This window comes from Xenopus laevis, chromosome 6S (assembly GCF_017654675.1).
Source record: "Xenopus laevis strain J_2021 chromosome 6S, Xenopus_laevis_v10.1, whole genome shotgun sequence".
In the NCBI taxonomy this organism is placed as follows: domain Eukaryota; kingdom Metazoa; phylum Chordata; class Amphibia; order Anura; family Pipidae; genus Xenopus; species Xenopus laevis.
In genome coordinates, this window is record NC_054382.1 from 44,589,985 (window position 1) to 44,611,264 (window position 21,280).

At 40.9% G+C, this 21,280-nt stretch overlaps 1 long non-coding RNA gene across 3 annotated transcripts in view; it reads right to left on the bottom strand.

Annotated features, from left to right (window-relative positions):
• Positions 1–9,841, bottom strand: part of LOC121395037 — a 21,278-nt gene extending 11,437 nt beyond the window's left edge. The window contains exons 1-3 of one of the 3 annotated variants that reach the window (XR_005962198.1): positions 9,736–9,841; positions 9,033–9,109; positions 2,459–2,527 (exon numbers count right to left, since the gene is read on the bottom strand). This is a non-coding gene — a long non-coding RNA (uncharacterized LOC121395037). The other 2 variants (XR_005962197.1, XR_005962196.1) reach the window with 2 other exon arrangements.
• Between the last annotated feature and the right edge of the window lie 11,439 nt (positions 9,842–21,280).

The following is a 21,280-nucleotide window of genomic DNA, read 5'->3' on the forward strand; positions in this document are numbered from 1 at the left end:
CGCAAACATAAAGCACTATAAACCTCAATAAAACACCCAAGCAATGTAAATTCATTCTTAACGACTATAACTCTATAACGTTCTGAAGCAAACATTCTGAAAAAACAACATGAAAAAATAGCCAAGCAAATAAGAATCTAGAATGCAACACATTAAAACAGCAATTTCTAAAACAATAAAGGAAACACAATAATGAAATCTAGGAAAGATTCCTGCCTTCTGAAACTTGAGTGGCGGACTGGTAACCTAGTGCAACCACTTATTGCAAGCACAACAAGTGCAACAAATTGTCAGCGGTCCCTTCACCGTGCTCCAAAATCATCCTAGAGGTAAATAAAAGGCCGTGGGCAACTTCTGCACGTCGCGCAAATCAAAAATGCCTAAGGCACACGCGTTGCCCCCGCCATCCCACCTCTCTCCACACCAGTATGTTCACTACCTGCAATACTGTCTACTGCACCCAAATTCCACACCGCATCAATTTCATAATGACCACCGCAACAACATAAAGCCAAAACACAAAATTCATCACAAACTTTATACAAAGTACAATAAGTGCAAATATAATTTAAAGTTCTTTTATCAGACAGATGCTGCCCTTTCTGAAAATGTAACCACAGATCTGCATCTGCTTCTACATTGTTAAAGGCCTTAAATGTGCCCTATCTGTTCAATATATATTAGAAAGTTGTTACAATTCTTATATTTAGATAAGCGTGGCCAAGAAAAGACGTTTTGCGGGTTTCTCCCCTCCACTTTGCCACCCTTGCTGCCATTATATGCTCTTAGCTAATGCTATAAAAGCTCTGAGACAATCAATACATATTATGGGCTGCAACAGGAAAATGCTACAAAAGTTAATAATACTACAATATTACTACTAATGTAAATAAAAAAAAGATATAAAACCTCAAGATACTGTATTATATCAATAGAGCTACAGAACTGCAAGATCAAACAAGGAGCTACAGGCTGCAGCTACACTGTTCAGCCACCACTATTGTTCCTCCAAGGGTATAAATTGACTTGGATAAATGCGTAAAGGATGAAAGCTCTAGCGCGGTTTCTGCACCTCTATGCTCTAATCCTTCATTATAAATAATAAAGATAAGCATAAGAAAATAACAACAACATACAAATGATAAACCTGCTACCACCATTATAGAAAAACTTTTACCAAGCAAGAATTGAGTTTGCAGGACAGATACGCCTGCAGTTAGGTACAGTATCCTGGTGGTTGTATGCATGACAGTTGTGCCACACATAAACGTCTTTCAAATTCAATGCCTACATCAACCGTCACTGCACTTAATTTTCTTTACATACAGTATTGCTTCTCAAATATTCAACATAATAATATAACCAAAATAAAGAACACAACATTTTAAAATATATACACCGTGTATTTGCTATTGCCCACACAGATAAACAGAAACAAAATAACATCTGCATCTTAAAAGTGAAGGCTATACATAAATATAAATTAGTATAAAGTAATACATTAGCAATTTAGATTTAGAGATACACAGTAAAAAAGTATAATAAAGCATGAAAATAAAGCTTCCCACAGATCACCAGGTGCTTCTGTTCACCAATATAGGCTCTTTAGGATCTTGTACAGTATATCAAGGGTTTAAAACAGAATTTGCTCTATTACCCCACTTCAAAATATGCTCCTAAGGGAACAGAGAACTGGAGATTTCCTTTCTGGCGAACTAAGGTAAATTCTATTTAATCTTTTAATCTTTTGATAAATATAACTATAATGTGTTTTTTCTTTTAGTTTAGGGCCAAATAGAATTCACCACAGTGCACCAGAAAGTAACTTCCCAGCTTTATATTACCTATTTAAGATTATGAAATATGTTCTATTTTAAACCCTATGATAAATATGCCCATAAAAGTCCCACAAGTGAATAAATAACTTGTGATCTGCTGAGCTCTGCCTTTAATCTTTGACAAAGGTTCCCAGTTTTATGTCAGCAAACAAAAGGTTATTTTTCACTTCATTTGGTGTTTGTACATTTGGTCATTAGTTTCAAAAGAAGATACATGAACCATGTGCTCTCAGGGGGAAAACTCTGGTAGAAAAAAATGCCCCTCTTACCTGTCACTGCTACTTAAATGAAGGACAGGCCTGTGATTGAACACAGATGAGATGGAACAGTGACAGATGGGCCTCCCCACCAAAACACTGACTTGACAGCTTCAGCACTGAGCTCTCTCTCTGCAACTGTTCTGTATGCATTCAATAGTAAACTAGTCCATCATTAGTATAATGAGCATGAAGTAGTCATAACTCACAAGTGGAGAAGGCATTGCTCTCTGCCTCAGTTGCAAACAAAATGTCCTGTGTGCCAGGGGCCTAATGGTGTAGGTACCTTAAATAGCCATTTCTGAGTAAGCTGCCACTGATGCTTTGGGACCCTGAAAACATTTTTAAACAATTCCTACGTACCTGTCTGGGGCTTTGTCCTTTTCTTCTTGAATGAACCAGTCTTTCTAGCCAAGCTTTGTTCAGCAGCAGCTGTAGGGGTAAAAAAAAAAAATTAGCACAAAAAATAAATATTATGTAGGGGATTAACTATAAAAAAAGCATCACTGCTATATTACAAATGGCAACCAATCAAAATGTTCCTTGTACTGACACTGAACAGAACTATTTGCTTATTTTCTCTATTGGTAACTGAACTTATGTTTATGCCACCCCCCCTATATTCAGTGAACATACCATTTCCCCTAAAGAAACAAATAAAAACAGGTGGAAACGTGCTGTACAGAGCAGACACACAAGAACTAGCTTTTATATACCTGACAGATTTCTATAATTTATAAAACGTGACAGAAGTTAAAAATGTCTTTTTCTGAAAGATGTGTGCTTTTCTTTAAAGAAGACAAACGATACAATTATATAACAACCAATCACCACCACTTGGCTGTTCCAAGTACAAAGCCCACCATCAACACATACCTACTGCTCTTAAAATAACCCAGCCATTTCTCATCTACTGTATATCATGCTACCTGAGTTTATTGGATTAAATGAAGTGCTATGACGGTAAAAGCTCATGAGATAAATTGACAGTAATTGGGACTATTCATTAACTATGTAAATATTTAAGCATAAGGTAAACTGTTTTTGCCAACCCTTGCGGTTAAATAATTATGATAAGATAGTATATCACATTTCTGTCAGAATCAGGACACAGCCTAATGTCTGCTGGATACGAAGAAGACCCCAGACTAATGATTCCTCCTTCCAATGCAAATAACTGCCATCACTATCTACACCTTGGCACCCTATAGATATCCCAGTTCACATATGCAGCAAGTAGCTTTACCAGTAACACATATTCACACACACAAGGAGAAATTTACCAACCTGACATATTCCCGTATCTCACTTTCCTGCCATTACTGGGTATGTACTGTCTTATGCTGGATACTAGCCAGACCGCACAACCAGCAGCAATCCATCCTATTAATTCCTCCTTCCAATAGAACTGTCATCATTAACTGCTAGGCAGTTCATCCCAGAAGTTCGGCACGATTTAGTTAAACTAAAAATTAGCCTTCTTGGTTATGTATCTGCTGCATACTAGCCAGACCTCACAACCTGCAGTCCTTCCAACTGATTTCCCCTTCCAACCGAATTAACGCTCACCAATATCACAAACAAAAACCTGGTGCTCTGAAACCTTGCAAAGTATTTTTATTGTTAGCCAATATAAGTATCACTTCTCCAATACTTTTTCTATATGTTTGTTTTTTTATTTGTTATTTTTACTATGTGCTAAAAAGCATCTCACCTCCCTGCCAGTATTGGGGTCCAATCTGCCATCTGCTGGAACTGCAAAAACTCAGAAGCAAAAGTCTATCCTTCTTACTCCTCATTCGCAACTGAAATAACTGTCATATTGATCAGCCAATAGAAATATGTGGGCGTGGCTTCAAGAGGGCTATGCCCATTGGTCAGTGTACTGCACGTGGGCAGAGACTAGGGAAAATCATATCATACTTACCGAGATTTTCCTTTCCTGGACTGTAACACGGCAGTGTGCAACAACGGGTTAATCCCCTCCAGCCTCGCGATGGGACAGGAAATACTAAATAAAAACAGCTCCCGCCCCCTGGCCGCCATCTTTGATTCTGGAGTCTCCCCCATGAGGGTGGGAAGCCATGCCCACTGCCGTGTTACAGTCCAGGAAAGGAAAATCTCGGTAAGTATGATATGATTTTCCCTATTCCTGTTCCTTAACACGGCAGTGGGCAACAACGGGATGTACCAAAGAATACACAACAATAAAGAGGGAGGGCGATTTCTAAATATTTAATGCTGAATTCAGTACTGAAGTTGCAAAAGAGGAAGGTTTTTTTGCAAACACATCAAATTTATAGTGATTAACAAATGTCTGGAAAGATGACCAGACGGCTGCTCTGCAGATTTCTTCTGAAGTGGTCCCTGCATGGAAGGCCCATGATGCCGCCATGCCTCTGGTTGAATGTGCCTTAATGGAAGAGGGTACTGAGTTGGAGTTTAAAGTATAGGCCATCTGGATACACTCCTTGATCCATCCTGCTATCGTGGATTTAGAAGGCTGAGCTCCTGCCTTTTTTCCCTGCGGGATCACCAAGAGGGAGTCTGAAGTTCTTATATTCTGTACTCTTTCTAGGTAAGTCTTCAGGCATCTCACCACATCCAGATTGTGCCATGTTTGTTCCGCCTCCGATTCAGGTTTAGGAAAGAAGGTAGGTAGTACAATGTCCTGGGAGGTATGGAATGGAGAGACCACCTTGGGGATAAATTTATCTGCAGTTTTTAGTACTACCTTATCCTGCAGAAAGGTAAGTTTTCCTTCCTTTATTGATAAGGCTTGCAGTTCTCCGACCCTCCTAGCGGAGGTGATTGCCAATAGAAAACATATTTTTAAGTTGAGCAACTTTAGCGATATATTCTGTAATGGTTCGAAGGGCTCAGAGGTAAGTGTCTTCAGAACCAGACTTAAATCCCAGGGAGGAACTTGAGGTCTAGTGACTGGTACCAGTCTTTTTACTCCCTGGAAGAATTTCTTAATCAGGGTATGCTGAGACCAGTTGATTTTTGAAAAGTGAGATATTGCAGTGACCTGGCCTCTGAGAGTAGCAAGGCTGAGCTTCAGTTCCAGTCCCTTCTGTAAAAATTCAACCACCTGAACTTCCGAGATGTCACTAGGATTGATTCCTGCTTTCTTGCACCAATCAATGAACTTTTCCCAGGTGGAGAAATATTTTTGCAGGGTGTTGGGTTTTCTGGCTGCTATCAAGGTAGTTATGGAGGCTTCAGAGAGCCCTGTAGATAAGAGGTTCAGCCTTTCAAGAGCCAAGCCGTTAAGTTCCACCTGTCTGGATGTGGGTGGACTATTTCCCCCTGTGTCATTAGATCCTCCCAGGGAGGGAGACTGAGTGGGGAGTCCCTGGATAGAATCCAGATTTGAGAGAACCAAGATCTCTTTGGCCACCAAGGTGCCACCAGGACTACTTCTGCATGATCCTCCTTTATCTTCCTCAGAACCCTTGGGATCAGAGAGAAAGGAGGGAAGATGTATGCTCTGCGAAACCTCCATATCATCGAAAATGCGTTCACTTTCCACGCATTCTGCTCCATTGTCCATGACACAAACTTTGGAAGTTTCGTGTTCACACTCGATGCCATCAGATCGAGACAAAATGGGCCCCATCTTGCAGATATCATGTTGAAGGCCGATTGGTGCAGTTCCCATTCTCCGGGTGTGGACATTGTTCTGCTCAACCTGTCTGCTTGTACATTCTGCAGCCCCGGAATGTACTCTGCCTTCAAATCCTTCAAGTTCTTCTCTGCCCATGTGAATATAATCATGGTCAAGTCTAATAAGCTTTTTGATCTTGTCCCTCCTTGCTTGTTCAAGTATCTGACCGAGGTCATGTTGTCCGATTTTATCAGTATTGACTTGTTTCGACAATGTTTTCTGAAAGTTAGTAGTCCTAGCCATATTGCCTTGAGCTCCTTCCAATTGGAAGACCTTGCAACTTCCACTGGAGCCCATTTGCCCTGAGTTTCGACTCCTTGCATGTGGGCTCCCCATCCCCATTTGCTTGCATCTGTGGTTAACACTATCCAAGTCGGTTGGCTCAAAGATACTGGGTGTTCTAGATTCGTTGTTTTTGTCCACCATTTTAATGACTGGATCGTGGATGGTGATAAATGAATCTGTTGATGGGGCCGAAGGTGATTGTGATCCCATCTGGATAGGAAGTTGTTTTGTAGGATTCTGACATGATAGGGAGCCCACTTCACGCAGTCCACTGTGGAAATGATCTTCCCCAGTAATCTCTGGCAGTCCTTCTGCTATCACGTCCATAATCCACTTGTTCGGACAAACTCGAGCCCACATTGCACTGTATGATGTTAATCTTCCTCCCACATGCAACGGGACTCCCACACCTTCATGCTCTGGGTTTCTCGGGCTTAGTGTTGGCCCCTTTGGACTGAAAGGACTGATTTCTATAGTTAGGCCCTTGTCTCCATGGCCTAGAGAACGGTTTGCCTGGCTTGTATTGTCTGACTTCTTTGAAATTTCCTCTGATGTTTCTAACTGGATTTCTTTTTTCCCTGCGATCCTGCGGGAGAAAAGAGGATTTTCCGGCAGACGCCTTGGAAATAATCTGGTCTAGCTCTGGACCAAACAACAAGTTCCCCTTGAAGGGAAGGCTGCATAAATTATGTTTTGATTGGGCATCCGCATGCCACTGTCTTAACCATAGCCCTCTCCTGGCCACCACAGACAGACTCATGGATTTAGCTGCCAATTTTATGGATTCTAGAGAGACTTCGGCCGCAAACTCGTTGGCCAGTTTTATATCTTGTAGCAACTCGACCAACTTTCCTCTATCTGTACCACTTTTAATGGCGTCTTCAAGTTCTTGAAGCCAAATTTTGTTAGCCCTTGTTACAGAAGTTGTTGCTATGGCCGACTTACAGGCTGCCCCATTGGCGACGTAAACCCTCTTAAGGGCTCCATCCTGTCGCCTCTCCATGGTGTCTCTAAGGGAAACACCCTCATCCACTGGTAGCGTGGTCCTCCTGGCCACTCTGGTGATTGCCGCATCCACTTTAGGAGGGTTCTCCCACACCTTAGCCACATCTGTTGCAAAGGGGAGTAGTTTCTTAATTTTCCTAGGAACAACTTGCTTCCGATCAGGGTTATCCCATTCGGATTGGATGGAAGTTTTGATTACCTCGTGCACTGGGAAGAGGTGGTTCTTTTTTGAGGATGATTTAAACATTTTATCTTGCTTTACCGGAGATTCCTGATCTTCCAGATCCAAGGTTTTCCTTACTGCTTTAATCAGTGGTTCAACCATGTCAGTATTGAAGGCTGACTCATCCTCCTGTACAGAGTCTCTGTCTGAAATTTCCCCTTCCGTATCGCTAGATATCTCTGAAGTAGCCACCCCCCCTATGTTCAAGGGGGTAATTACTCCTGAACTGCTTCTGCCTGCAATGGAAGCTGCTCTTTGATCTAAACCTTTCAGTACGTTCTCAGTGACTTGTGTCATCATAGAAGCTACAGATTGATTTATAGTCTCTTTCATCCAACCCATCATATCTGACATTTGCGGTGAGTCAACTCCAGAAGCTTCACGTAGACATTTTCCACACAATCTCTTATCTGGCAAAGCATTGCTTGAGCAGGATGCACACTCTGTTCTGGCCACCTTCCTTCTACTCCCTTCTCTGCTAGGAGGACTCCTAAATAAAAATAAAAATACATATCAGTAATGTTTACTGTGATCCAAATAGTGTTTGAGGGCCCCTCCCCCGATTATTGTTGTGTTCACCTCTCAACAAACATCACTCACCCCCTTGAGCCCGAGTGAGACCTTCGGCAGCTCATTGCAAAAATAAGGATCCTCCAGTAGCACCTGTAAAATTTCACTATTTAATTCTTGTCCCAGAAGGATCCCTATGGGCTTAAGCAATGGTCAGGGGAAAGACATACTTACAACAGTACCCTCCTGACAGCACAATTGGCACCAGACACTCCTTACCAGTTCAGCAGCCATAGGGGAGAAAAAGCGCTTCCTTTAAACTTGAGCGCCAAGCCTCAGGCGTCTTCCGCGTCTACTTCCGGGTTCGCGTGTTCGCGCATGCGCAAAAGCGCCAGCGCCATCTTGGAGGCTGACGTCAGCGTCTTATCGCGCACATTGCCTGGGGAGGCGTTTGCGACTTACGGCGCTGTTGGCACACATGGCCCAGGCCTGCCAAGGCTTCTCTGGAGACACACAAGAGGTAACCAACCCCGGTCCCAGGACTTCAGAAAGGGGAGAGGTACCCAGTCTGGACTATTGGGGGTGACGACAGGAGAAAAAAAGATGGCGGCCAGGGGGCGGGAGCTGTTTTTATTTAGTATTTCCTGTCCCATCGCGAGGCTGGAGGGGATTAACCCGTTGTTGCCCACTGCCGTGTTAAGGAACAGGAAAGTTGCTACCTTGTAAAAACTGGCACCCCACATTACTTTCTCCTCATACCAACTGAAATAACTGTCATATTGATCAGCCAATAGAAATCGGGGGGCGTGGCTTAAAGAGGGCTATGTGCATTGGTCAGTGTACTGCACGTGGGCAGAGACAGTTACTACCTTGTAAAAACAGGCACTCGCATTACTTACACCTCATGCCAACTGAAATAATTGTAAACACTAGCACCCCGCATTAATCCTTGGTCCCCTTGTGCAGCAATACAAGTGAAGCACATTCACACATGGGGAGAAATGACTTGCCTGACATATTCGGCCCATCTCCGACACACACACACCTCTACAGCTGTTATAAACACCCCAACAACCCGGCAATTTCTAACCCATATCCTGCAGCCCGACTGTGGATTATAGGATCAGATTTAGTATCAGATTTAGTCGCCTCAACTAAATGCAATGAACAGAGCAGTGCAACAGTAATATGCAAAGATATCAGCTGCCTGTCCGTATCAGTGGCTGCAACACATTATTACTCACCTCTGCAGAGAAGCCATCAGGGCGTTTGGTGCTACAGTTAGAAGGGACCCTGCTATGAAGCTTGACTTTCGAAGGTTCTGTATGTGGGAGGAGCACAAATGGACAGCTGTACTGTACCCCAAAACTGCCTCCTCTTTTCAGCAAACCCGGCTCAGCAACATTCTCACACACCTGCTACATTCGTTGCTTGCTCCGCGAGCCAATAGAAAACAGGGGGCGTGGCTTCACCGGCGGCAGGACCGTCCCCATAGGCAGGTACTGAAGCCGCTGTCCATGGTCCCTAAGTTACTCCTTCACTAGCAGCACTTTTCAACTACAACTTCCAGCTCTAATTAATTTGCTCTTTTACCCCCCCCCCCCCCCATGGGAATAGTTTCTGAGATCTGCAAAACTACAGAGCGATCCGATCCACAGGGGAGCGCTATAAAGTGAATGGGAACTCCAGCCCACCCCAATGTCTCCTTGCTCACCTGTATAAAGCAGTACAGAGTCCTGCATGATATCTCCCTCTGTCAAAACTCTAGCGCTCTCATTCAGTTATCCAAACAGACTCACTTGCTCCATCCCTTCTTTTCACTCTCCGCCCTGAGCCCTCCCCTAACCCAGCCCTCCTCTATCTGCCCTCTCCACATGCTCCATACGCCTCCTCTATTCCCCCTTCTAACTCACTTGTCAGTCTTGGGGTCAAGTGTATTTATCCTACCTCCAGTATCCGCTATCAATGCTCCTTAGTGGCTCCTGTCATTTGAGCTGCAAGATAACGCTCCTCCTGTATTCTGTTTCCGGCAAAAAGGGCCAGCCCACCATGCGGCAGCCAATCAGAACTCGTAGAGAGCAATCACTTGTGATTGGCTATTCTTGATAGCAATCATATAATTCTCGTTTCTGATTGGATTACATACATGTGCCCACCTTCTGTTGGGAAACCATTGGCTGAGACATGCTGGGGTGGGACTAAGTGGGAAATCTGAGTGAAAAATCCCAGAAAGAGGCAGAATGGTGGAGAACAGATATGATTCTGCAATAAAGATGCAGTGATTTTGAGTTTTGCAAGTAGCATGAGGGCTGACACCTGACTAAGAAGGGGAGATGGAGGACTCATGAAGGGGGAGGGATGGAAGAGGATGGATAGAAAAGGGCTAACAACACGGCAGTGAGTGGAGATAAGGAGATCTGAGAATCTGTGTGTCTCACTGAATGAAATAAAAAAGAAAAGCTTTTATAAATGTGTGTAAATTAGTTTGCTGTGTGTGAAAATAGGGTGTGTGTTAAATGGAGGGCTGCTGGCAGCTGGAGGGAGATCTCTGTAGAATACTTGCAGAGTATATGCAGCTGGAAGTCGTGGGGGTTTAGGGAGCAATTTGGCGGTTAATTGCACAGGCCCCTGGAGTTGTTCCCCAGGCCCCTCTGCTGAGGTAGAATTCCTACCCCCGCCAGCACTGATACCCCCACTGCCCAATTATCCTCTCCACACACCTCAAGTTTCCCAACACTCTCTCTTCAGCCTGAATTTGTACTATAATCCCCTCTGCACACCTCAAGTTTCCCCAACACCCCCCTTCCCCAGACTTGTACAACATTTCCCTCCCTAGCACTCCCCAAACTTGTACAGTTATCCCCGATGTGCAACTAAGTTTCCCCAGCAGCCCTGCTCTGTCTCTGTACCTTCTGCACCGCTCAAGGTTCTTCCCCCTCTCAACTTGACTCTTCCCTGCAGCCCAAACTTGTAACATTGTCTCTCTCTGCAGTTTCCCCAGCACATTGCTTGCACCCCCTAAACATGTTACATTAGGGGTATTTACATACACATTAAAGGGGTGGGTCACCTTTATAGTATGTTATAGAATTATCATTTTTAAGCAACTTTTCCATTGGTCATTTTGCTTCATTATTTTTTTTATATTTTTCTTTTAAATTATTTGCCCATTTTATCTCTTTCCAGATTTCAAATAGTGGTCACAGCTACCATCTAAAAACAAATGCTCTGTAAACCTACAAATGTATTGTTAATGCTACTTTTTATTACTCATTTTTCTATTCAGATCCTCTGCTATTCATATTCCAGTCTATTATTCAAATCAGTGCATGGTTATTAGGGTAATTTGGACCCTAGCAACCAGATTGCTGAAGCTGCAGACTAGAGAGTTGCTGAATAAAAAAATGAATAACTAAAAAGCCACAAATAATAAAAAATGAAAACCAATTGCAAATTTTATCAGAATATCACTCTCTACGTCATACTAAACTTTAATTTAAAGGTGAATAACCATTCAATATTTTTATGTATTTGTTTAAGATACATTATGCTTACTAAATGTAGGGTTGGATCCGTCCATTGTGTCTTTGTGTGGACCAAGATTTTATTAACTCTACGTTAGGTGGAATAAGGCAGAAGGACCCAGCTCAAGCAGGGCTTCCTAGTTATAGTCTGTGCCATAGCAAAGATGGACAAATTTTCAGCACTGTTAAAAAATGTTAAACACTTCCTTGAATGGCCATCTTATTCTGTAGCTTCTACACTTAAAACAAAAAAAGAAGCCTATACAGAAAGTGCATATACAAATATAATTAATGAGTCAATGATGGTGCCACAATCATCTTGCTGGGCCTGCACAAATACTTTTTTCAGTTTATAACCTTTCACTTGATATAACACTTTCTGCCCATATGCTGCTATTGAAGTTTACGTGCCATATACGTTTACCTCTCCCATACAATTATTATATATTTTTTATTTCAGATTTCACAAAGGCAATGCCCTTATTACCATGGCTGCTGGGCTTAAGACTAAAGGAGAAGGAGAAAAAAAAGGTTTAGTTCCTCCACGTGCATATGCTATCTTTTACATAAGGGAAAAGTTTTTAGGGCTGCATGTGCCTTTAAGTAGTGCGTATACTCTAGGAAGCCATTGAGAAATACAGGTAGTACAACTATTAGGGGCCCTGCAGAACAATATGATGTACAGTTTAGTGTATCAGAAGGGGCCCCAGGTTTATACTGGGCAATAGAGGGAAAGTGTGTTCAAAATGGTGATTCCACATGCAGTATTTTGAACCAGGCAAGCCAGATACTTTTGTGATGTAGTTAGGTGTACTGTGGTTTGTATTGTAATGCAACCAGGGGTGCTCTGCCAATGAGGCCATTTGAGGCACTCGCCTCAGGCGGCATCGCCCCCCTGGTTTCCAGGGGCGGCAAAAATGCCGCTCCTGGTAACTAAGAGCCGAATTACCGGCAATTGCGCTCTCTGCACTAGTGATGTGGACCCTCCTGACCCCTGGCTGGTGCTGAAGGTGAGTGCCGTGGGGGGGGCGGCAAAAATGAAAGCCCTTGGGCGGCATATTGGGCAGGATCGCCCCTGAATGCAACTATATCCTTCAGTGGCCTTTTTTTCTTACTTCAGACTATTTTATGTCTTCCTTTAAGGTTTCTTCAGCTAAAGAACCACTGGATCCATTTACAATGGAAAGGAAGATTCTGTGAGAAAGATGATAGAAGCTGGACTCCAGAATCCTTAAAATGTCAGCAACATAGACTAATTGTCTTTCTGGTTCGTCCATCTTCATATGGGTGCACATGCATAGTAGAGTGAAAAGCCGAACTTTAACAAAAAAGCCAGCTTTGACCATTGACCGTGGGCCATCGAAGAAAGAAGCAGAAGAAGGTAATCGCTTTAAGAGGATATTTGATCTATCTGACTGCTGCTTATTTACTAGCACTTACCAGTATTGTAACCAGGTGCGAATATATATAGAGCAATGTGTAGTAATGTTTGGAGCAAAGTCACAAATTGTATTTTGCAGATTTTCATATTTTTCAGGATGATTTTGCAGTCGAGAGTCTGTTACATTGTTTTTTCACAAGAATAAAGACCAAAAAGTTTACTACAGCATATTCTCGATTTATTTCATCTTTATAAGGCAATTACACATGTGCCATAATTATAGTGGTTCCCATAAACTTCAAGGGAAAATAACCTAATCATCCTTTAACATCGCTAATAGCTTGTGCTCCGCAACATAGCACTTCTACATAACCTTCACAACTACTTGGTATGGCTCATTTATAAACATTGGACAAATTTACACCCGGGCAGTAACCCATAGCAACCAATCAGTAACTAGCTTTTTTTCAGCCAGCTGCAGGTTGAACGGTGAAAGCAGATATCTGATTGGTTGCTATGGGTTACTGCCGAGGTGTTAATTTGCAGAGTGTTTATAGATGACCCCCACTGATTTACCCTATGTGATGGAATCATGCTGAGAATCATTCAGATCAACAGCCCTAATTATTTTACCAACATGACGTTACCGATGCATTTACCTTGGTGTCCCAGTATGAGAGGGAGAACACACACCACTCTACACTTATCAAGGGTTGAATTTTGAATTCAAGTTTTTTAAAACTCCCATGAAATCAAAATTTATTTTAAAAATTCGAATTAGATTCGAATTTAAAAAACTTGATTCTAGTTTTTTTCTCTAAAAAAAAATCTCAATTGTCAGGAAGGCTGCAAACAACTCAAAATGTATCCCTGGACCACTCCCATTGACTTAAATAGCAATTCGGCAGGTTTTAGATGGCAAATAGTCGAATTTGAGTTCTTAAAAGGCCAGAGTTTGATAAATCTCGAAAATCAAATTCAAATTTTTTGAAAAACTCGAATCGAATTTGAATAACTCCCTAGTCGAATTTGACAGTTTTGACCATAGAAAACTCGGAAATTAGAATTTTCAATTCCACCCTTGATAAATCTGCCCCTTAGCGTAAGAGAAATATGAACACTTCTATACTATAGAATGATTACACTTATAAATACTCTGTGTCAGTGCTGCCCAACATCTGTGGTACTGAGGGCCAGATGTTGGCAGCCCCCTCAGTTCATAAAAATAACACTTAAAAATATAAACCATAATATATTCCTTGTTTGACATTCAAAAAGCATTAAAAGTATGAATTGAAGCATTTTAAGTATGTATTTCCTGAAGGCTAAAAAGGTAGATTAAAGCATAGTATGTCCCCAGAAATCAAGGTTGATACTATCTAAAGATGACTGACATCAGAAATTGAACCTTTTTTTTTACATCTATCATAAAATTGACTTTGCATGCTTCTTATGATTTTGCCATAAAGTATTTGCCCAATGCTTTTACATTACCTATCTGACTCCATGTGATCGCCATATTTGTGCAGCAGGAGTCCGTTAGCATTAGAAACTGCCTGCAATACTTCTTTTTTCAGTAACTACTTACTGCCTCCTTTCTCCTGAGCTATTTTAACCCTTCCTAGACTTCCTCCTAAGTTTTCCTGGTTTTCAAGTATGTCCTCCTTATTTTATCCTTTTTTTCTATTCCCTGTCATCAGTCCTGGGAGTGTACTCCTGTGTTTCTGCCATTTATTTTTGTGTAAACAAATATAATAAACTATCTATATAAAATATTTTTCCAGTGCCCAAAATGAATTGTGTGTTTATATATATATATATATATATATATATATATATATATATATATATATATATATATATATATATATATTTTTTGAAACGTAAGTGGGGGCAGTGATCACAGGACTATCTTATTTCAATCCTTCTGAAGTGGTGTCAGTGAGAGCTTATCTTGATTCCTGCCTGTTCAATTGACAGGCTCAGCAGACAAGGCTCTATTTACATTACAGCAGCTTGTATGAGGGAGGGGTAATGACATCACTCCAACTTGCAGTGCAGCAGTAAAGTGTGACTGAAGTTTATCAGAGCACAAGTCACATGACCTGAGGGCAGCTGGGAAATGTCAAAATGTCTAGCCCCATAGCAAATTTTAAAATTAGATATAAAAAAATCCATTTCTTGTTTTGAAAAACGGATTTCAATGCAGGATTCTGCTGTAGTAGCACTATTAACTGATACATTTTGTAAAAAACAGTATCCCTTTAACTGACAGGCTGAGATGGGATAGTCAGGTTGGCATAACAGTCAGGTTTAGGAACTTCAACTAACAATTACTTACAAAAAACAAACCTCTAAGCAAAAAACAATCCACATGACCTTTAGGTAACTTTTAATTTACATTCATATTTTAAAAAGTTGTTTTTAGTATCACTTTAAGTAAATATTTTTGACCATTACATTCTCCCTGTAAAGAAGGGATGGGGCTTGGGCAGCATGTAAGGCTGTACTGGCACACAGCAACCCATTCGCTGTTTACAGATTTAATTCTGCTGGCAGTGCATTTTAAAGCCTCTGATAGCTTCCATTGGCATATTACAGTTGGGGCAGTCTGAATTGCCACCTAGGTCCCATGGCTGTGGGAGACCCAAGGCCTCCTGAACTACCTTTAAAGGGGATGTAAAATACTATTTTTTTTTAATGAAAAAATTTATCTCCAATATACTTTAATCAAAAAATGTGTACCATTTTTATAATAAACCTGACTGTATTCAGTGAAATTCCCCCTTCGTTTTACTTGCTCTGACTGCTGCAGATAGGAAACTTCAGACAGTCCCTAACTGCTCTGCAGGGAAACTGATCATACTTTCAAAAGGCAGGGGGATCCCCCCAACGTACTTCCCAGAACTCAAGCAGCTTTGTTTGTTTCCCTGTAGAGCAGCCAGCGACCGTGTAGAGATTCGTTTCCACAGACCCAATGCAGTCTGTATATTCTGTAGGGATGCACCAAATCCACTATTTTGGATTTGGCCAAACCTCTGAATCCTTTGTGAAAGATTCGGCCGAATACCAAACTGAATCCGAATCCTAATTTACATATGCAAATTAGGGGTGGGAAGGGGAAAACTTTTTTATTCCCTTGTTTTGTGACAAAAAGTCACACTATTTCCCTCTCCACCCCTAATTTGCATATGCAAATTAGGATTCAACTCGGCCGGGCAGAAGGATTCGGCCAAATCCGAATCCTGCTGAAAAAGGCCGAACCCCGAACCGAATCCTGGATTCAGTGCATCCCTAATATTCTGATTATTAATCAGTCTTGCTGTATCAGCTTCTATGGCAGATATTATTTGACTTGTGCTGTTTTGATAATTTATGACGATCCATAAGCTTAGCCTCCCAACAGAAGCCCAGACTACACTGAGCATGTGTGTAGTCTTGGTTTTGCAAAGATGTTTAAAGGAGAATTCAACCCGTAATAAAAAAAAACCTCCCCCTTACCCCCTTGGGTAGACCCTCCTTCCCCCAGCCTACCTGCCTCCCCGGGCAAATGCCCCTAATTTTTTACTCACCCCTCCGTGCAGATTCTGGCCTCGGAGTTCACGGCAGCCATCTTCTTTTTCTCTGGTAATCTTCATGTCTTGGTGGCATTTGCGGTACATGCTCAGTTGGAGTAAATTTACGGTGCAAAACCAACTGCGCATGCGCCGAAAGTCACAGAGTTTTTTCAAAATCTTCGTGACTTTCGGCGCATGCGCAGTTGGAGTAAATTTCCGGTCCCAAACCACTGCGCATGCGCCAAAAAAGACTGAAGAAAGATGAGGGCTGCCGTGACCTCTGAGGCCAGAATCTGCACGGAGGGGTGAGTAAAAAATTAGGGGCATTTGCCCGGGGGGGGGGCAGGTAGGATGGGGGGAGGAGGGAGGGGATCTACCCAGGGGAGGGTTTTTTTTTATTACAGGTTGAATTCTCCTCTAACAGTTACAAGATGATGACCACCTGTGGCCAACTTTGAAAGCATAAATTATTTGTTTTATTTGGCTTCTGGTGCAGCAAGTTCATGTTTATATTTTATATACAAAATACAGCATTTCTAGCATTATTCTGTTTTAGACTTTAGTCCCCCTTTAATATAATATCTGTTGTATAACATACAGGGGACAAACACAAAAGTTAAAGAACCTAATGCAAGGGTAAGGGTTTATTGGTACAGATTTAAAATACCAAAAAGTAAAAAAGAATGTTCAAACAAGGAGCATTACCACATCGTCACAATTAATCACAGGCATACCAAACAGAAACACAAAACTTGACATTCCAGCAGGGGGGGTTACTACCCCCAGAGTTTACCCTCACCATGTACAGATTTGCCACAAACTTCCAGGTTCTGCCGCTCGCAAGAATGTTAAAATTTGAAGCTTGTTTTGTGCGACAAAAAGAAAAAGACGCACAACAAAAAAAAGGGAGCACACGTAATGGTTTAGTTGATCCTGTGTTTGTAATCTAGTAGTAATATATATATATATATATATATATATATATATATATATATATATATATATACACATATATATATATGTGTATATATATGTATATATATATGTATGTATATATATATATATATATATATATATACATATATATATATATATGTGTATATATATGTATATATATATGTATGTATATATATATATATATATATATATATATATATATATGTATATACATGTGTAGCAGTATGTTGAGCATAAAATGCATGTGAATTTGCCTTCCAAAAGCATAAACATCAAAAAAAGCCCATAGACTCTAATGTAGTTTGCTACAAAAATGACATGCGTCCACAATTTGTCGCACAACAAAATATTCATGAAACAAAAAAGTTTCACAAATTATTCACAGTTTTGAGAATTTTTTTGCAAAACAGGACAAATTCAGTCATCAGTAGTGATTTTTACTTTGTCTAACCGTACTTTGATATCACATAGAGGTTGTTGCCTTCCAAAGTGTTGTTTTTTTTTTTGTTACCATACTAACTTATTTGAAGAAATGCAAATTTGAAGTTTACAAATTCACTTGGTTTCTATAACCTAAAGAACAATTTAAAAACGCCCCTGAACCGGTCGTGGCAATATTTTCCCACAAATACATTCATCCTAACCAATACACTTTCCTCAATTGCCACTTTTTCCCCAATTATTAAAGCACAATTGCTAAAAATGACACATTCCACTTCAGGGAGGTTTAAGTCTTATAGCAAATTATCTAAGCCAAAGTGGACAGCAATACAAACTTTGGATTCTAACAAAAATCTTACCAGAAAGCTTTGTTAAGTTTTAAACTCTTCATTTTGGTATTTACACTGCTAGTTCAGAAAAAAACTGGTGTAACTATTGTTTATACTGACTGGGTTTGAAGGAGGGTAGTCAAATACATTTGTCCCTAGTTTTGTGTGTTTTATCCCCTACTTGAAATTAAAAAAATTTCTAATCACTTTTAGGGTTATTAGGGTGTTACCTTTTTTGTGCAATTCAGATAAATGTGTCCCTTTTTATATTTTGACAGTTATGTTCAGTTGTAGGTCTCTTACCTGCACATCCGCACTCTTCAGCTTCCTCGATCACACTGACACAACTTAAATTAGAGGGCTTTTTGTATCTGGAGTGAGCATTATGACATCATTGGTCACATGATCCATTAAAGAGTAAGCCAGATGGATAATGAAGGTGTTATCTAACCAGGTTTGGTATTTATAATAATAGTAATAGTGAGCATTATGACATCAGTGGTCATGTGATCAATTACAAAAAAAAGACAGTTGGAAAATAATAAGGTTCTTGTGGCATATAAATATTATATATAAACTTACTAGCACAATACATAAATATATTAGACCACTAGGGTTAGTGGCGTAACTTGGGCTCAAAGTGCCCCCCGCAATACAATTTACTAGCAGCCAATATGTGACTTAAAGGAGAACTTTCTCGCTTGTCTTCTTTTCTCTAGGCACAGGCCTCCAAATGCGCACTAGAGTGAAAAGGCTGGGCTTTTCCTTTCTAAGTTCAGCTGTTGCTTTGCTGAGCATGTGCTTGCCCAGACCTTGAAAAAAAGAAGATGGTGATAAGGATCTTTGCAGAAATACCCTGGGCTGGAACAATTTTTAACAAACAGGAGCATTGGCCTTGGGTATTAGGCAAACATTGGGGCATGCATAATTGTAATTTAAACTTAAGTTTTCCGATAAAATCCATTTATTTAATTCCCCTCTTTAAAATAAAATGCTGAGCTGAACATTGTTTTTATAAGAAAGTGAAATTAAATGTAAGCATGTTTTCAGTAAAATGCTTCTTTGCATTCAATATTATGAGCTTCTCTAATGCAGGCATTGCAGTGTTGGCTTTTAAGTCACTACAGTTTCAACTACAAGAGACCCCGGCCTTCTGGTTTTCAGAAAAAGAGCAATGGTGATTACAGCTAACTCCAATCCCTTTCCCCATTTATATATGCAAGTAATTCCAATCAGTGGTTTACGTTACACTGACACCTTAATGCACAGGTTACCCTAGGCCGTAGGGGCCCAGTGTGATCAGTGGCCAATTTCTATTTTCTTTTATTTTAATATCTATGCATACATAAAAATCCAGATTTTGCACCTGGGAAACTGACAATATGTCTAGCCCCATCTCAGATTACAAAATTAAATCTAAAAAATCAATTTGCACTTGGATAAGGAAAACACTGTTATACTTGTGGGTGGCAAAAGTTAGGCACCCCAAGTGATCCCATTTACTTACTTGACACCAGCGAGCACCATGGAGTGATCGTCTTCTGGCTTCTTCTTTCTTCTCGCGGCTCTCATGCTCAGTATAGCGAAAAGCCAAACTTTAATGGAGATTTCAACCCTAAAGTTAAAAAATCCCGACCCCCCTACCCGACATAGACCCCCTCCCTCCTCCCCCCATCCTAAGTGTTACCCCGGGCAAATGCCTCTAATGTTTTATTTACCCCTCGGTGCAGATTCAGGCATCGGAGAGCACGGGCGCCATCTTCTTCTCTTCAGAAATCTTCAGAATGAGACTGGCGTGTTGGCGCATGCGCATTTGGTGCAATTTTCTGTTTCACGACAACTGCACATACGCCGAAACGCAAGAAAATTTTCAAAGCAGTTGAAGATGGCGCCTGTGAACTCCGATGCCTGAATCTACACCGAGGGTTAAGTAAAACGTTAGGGGCATTTGCCCGGGGTAACACTTAGGCTGGGGGGAGGAGGGTCTATAATTTCAGCGTTTAATTCTCCTTTAACGGCTATTTCATTCTACTGCACATGCGTCTACCCCAGGAAATTTGAAGAAAGGAGAAGGTGTAAGACTATAGCTCCATAGTGCTCGCTGGAATAATCCCAGGCCAGTGCAGATTTCACCTGATAGGTACACCAGCCCAGGGTGTCCGGTATGTAAATGGAATCACCTGGGGGTGCCTAACTATGGGAACCCAAATAAAAAGGACTTTCCTTCTCCTTTAAAGGATAAGTAAACCTTTAAAATAAATGAATGTAAAAATGATGAGGGCGCTATTCTAAGATATTTTGCAATGTACATTCATTATTTATTTTGCTTTCATTCCAAGATATTAAGGGATACATGTACTGGTTATATGAATGAATTTTGTAAAACAGCGCCATCTGCTGGTCAATTTCCGACCAGTCTGACAGCACCACCAAGTAGTCAAGCAAGTTGTCAGGAGAAAGAAAGAGGCTGATGTTCTTCTGCTTAGGAAAAAAATAAAAACCTTTCTCAAACCTTTCCTAAGCAGAAGAACTTCAGAGCAGCCTCTTTATTTCTCATGACAACTTGCTTGACTACTTGGTGGTTCTGTCAGACTGGTTGGAAATTGACCGGGTGGTGCTGTTCTAACAAAATTCATTCATGTTAACAGTACATGTATCCCTTAATATCTAGAAATAAAAAGAAAATACATAATGAATGTACATTGCAAAATATCTCAGAATAGCACCCTCATCATTTTTTCATTCACTTATTTTAAAGGTTTACTTATCCTTTAAGTAAGTGTAAGGTTAGCTAGTGCGGTGGGACGGGCCTCTCCGGCGGAAGATTTATCCAGGCCTGAACAACAGCCTCCCAATAGTGGCCCTGGTTGCAGACATTAATATGCTTATATGCCCTAGCAGCAAGGGCCTGCCCGCGACCCAACGATGGTGTGTGCAAGTCGGCTAACCTGGATAAACCTGTGGGTCCCGCACAGTTACAGTTACAGTTGTAGTATTTCTGGTCAGCTGATCTCTGAGGCAGCACAGAGACCATCAGAAAATGGTGCTTCAAGGCAAGAGATGTTAAAGGTCAATATTTACTTAAATATATATATATATCAGTATGACAAGATTCTTTAATTTACTGTTGCTCAAGTATTCATTTTGGGGGTATAGTTTTCCTTTAAAGTTTCTAATGTTAACAGACTCCTGCTGCACAAATATGGCAGCCCCCTCATACAGGAACATTGGGCAACAGACAGATAATGTAAAAGCATCCTGCAAATACTTTATGGCAAAGGTATAAGTATCTTTCAAATGCAA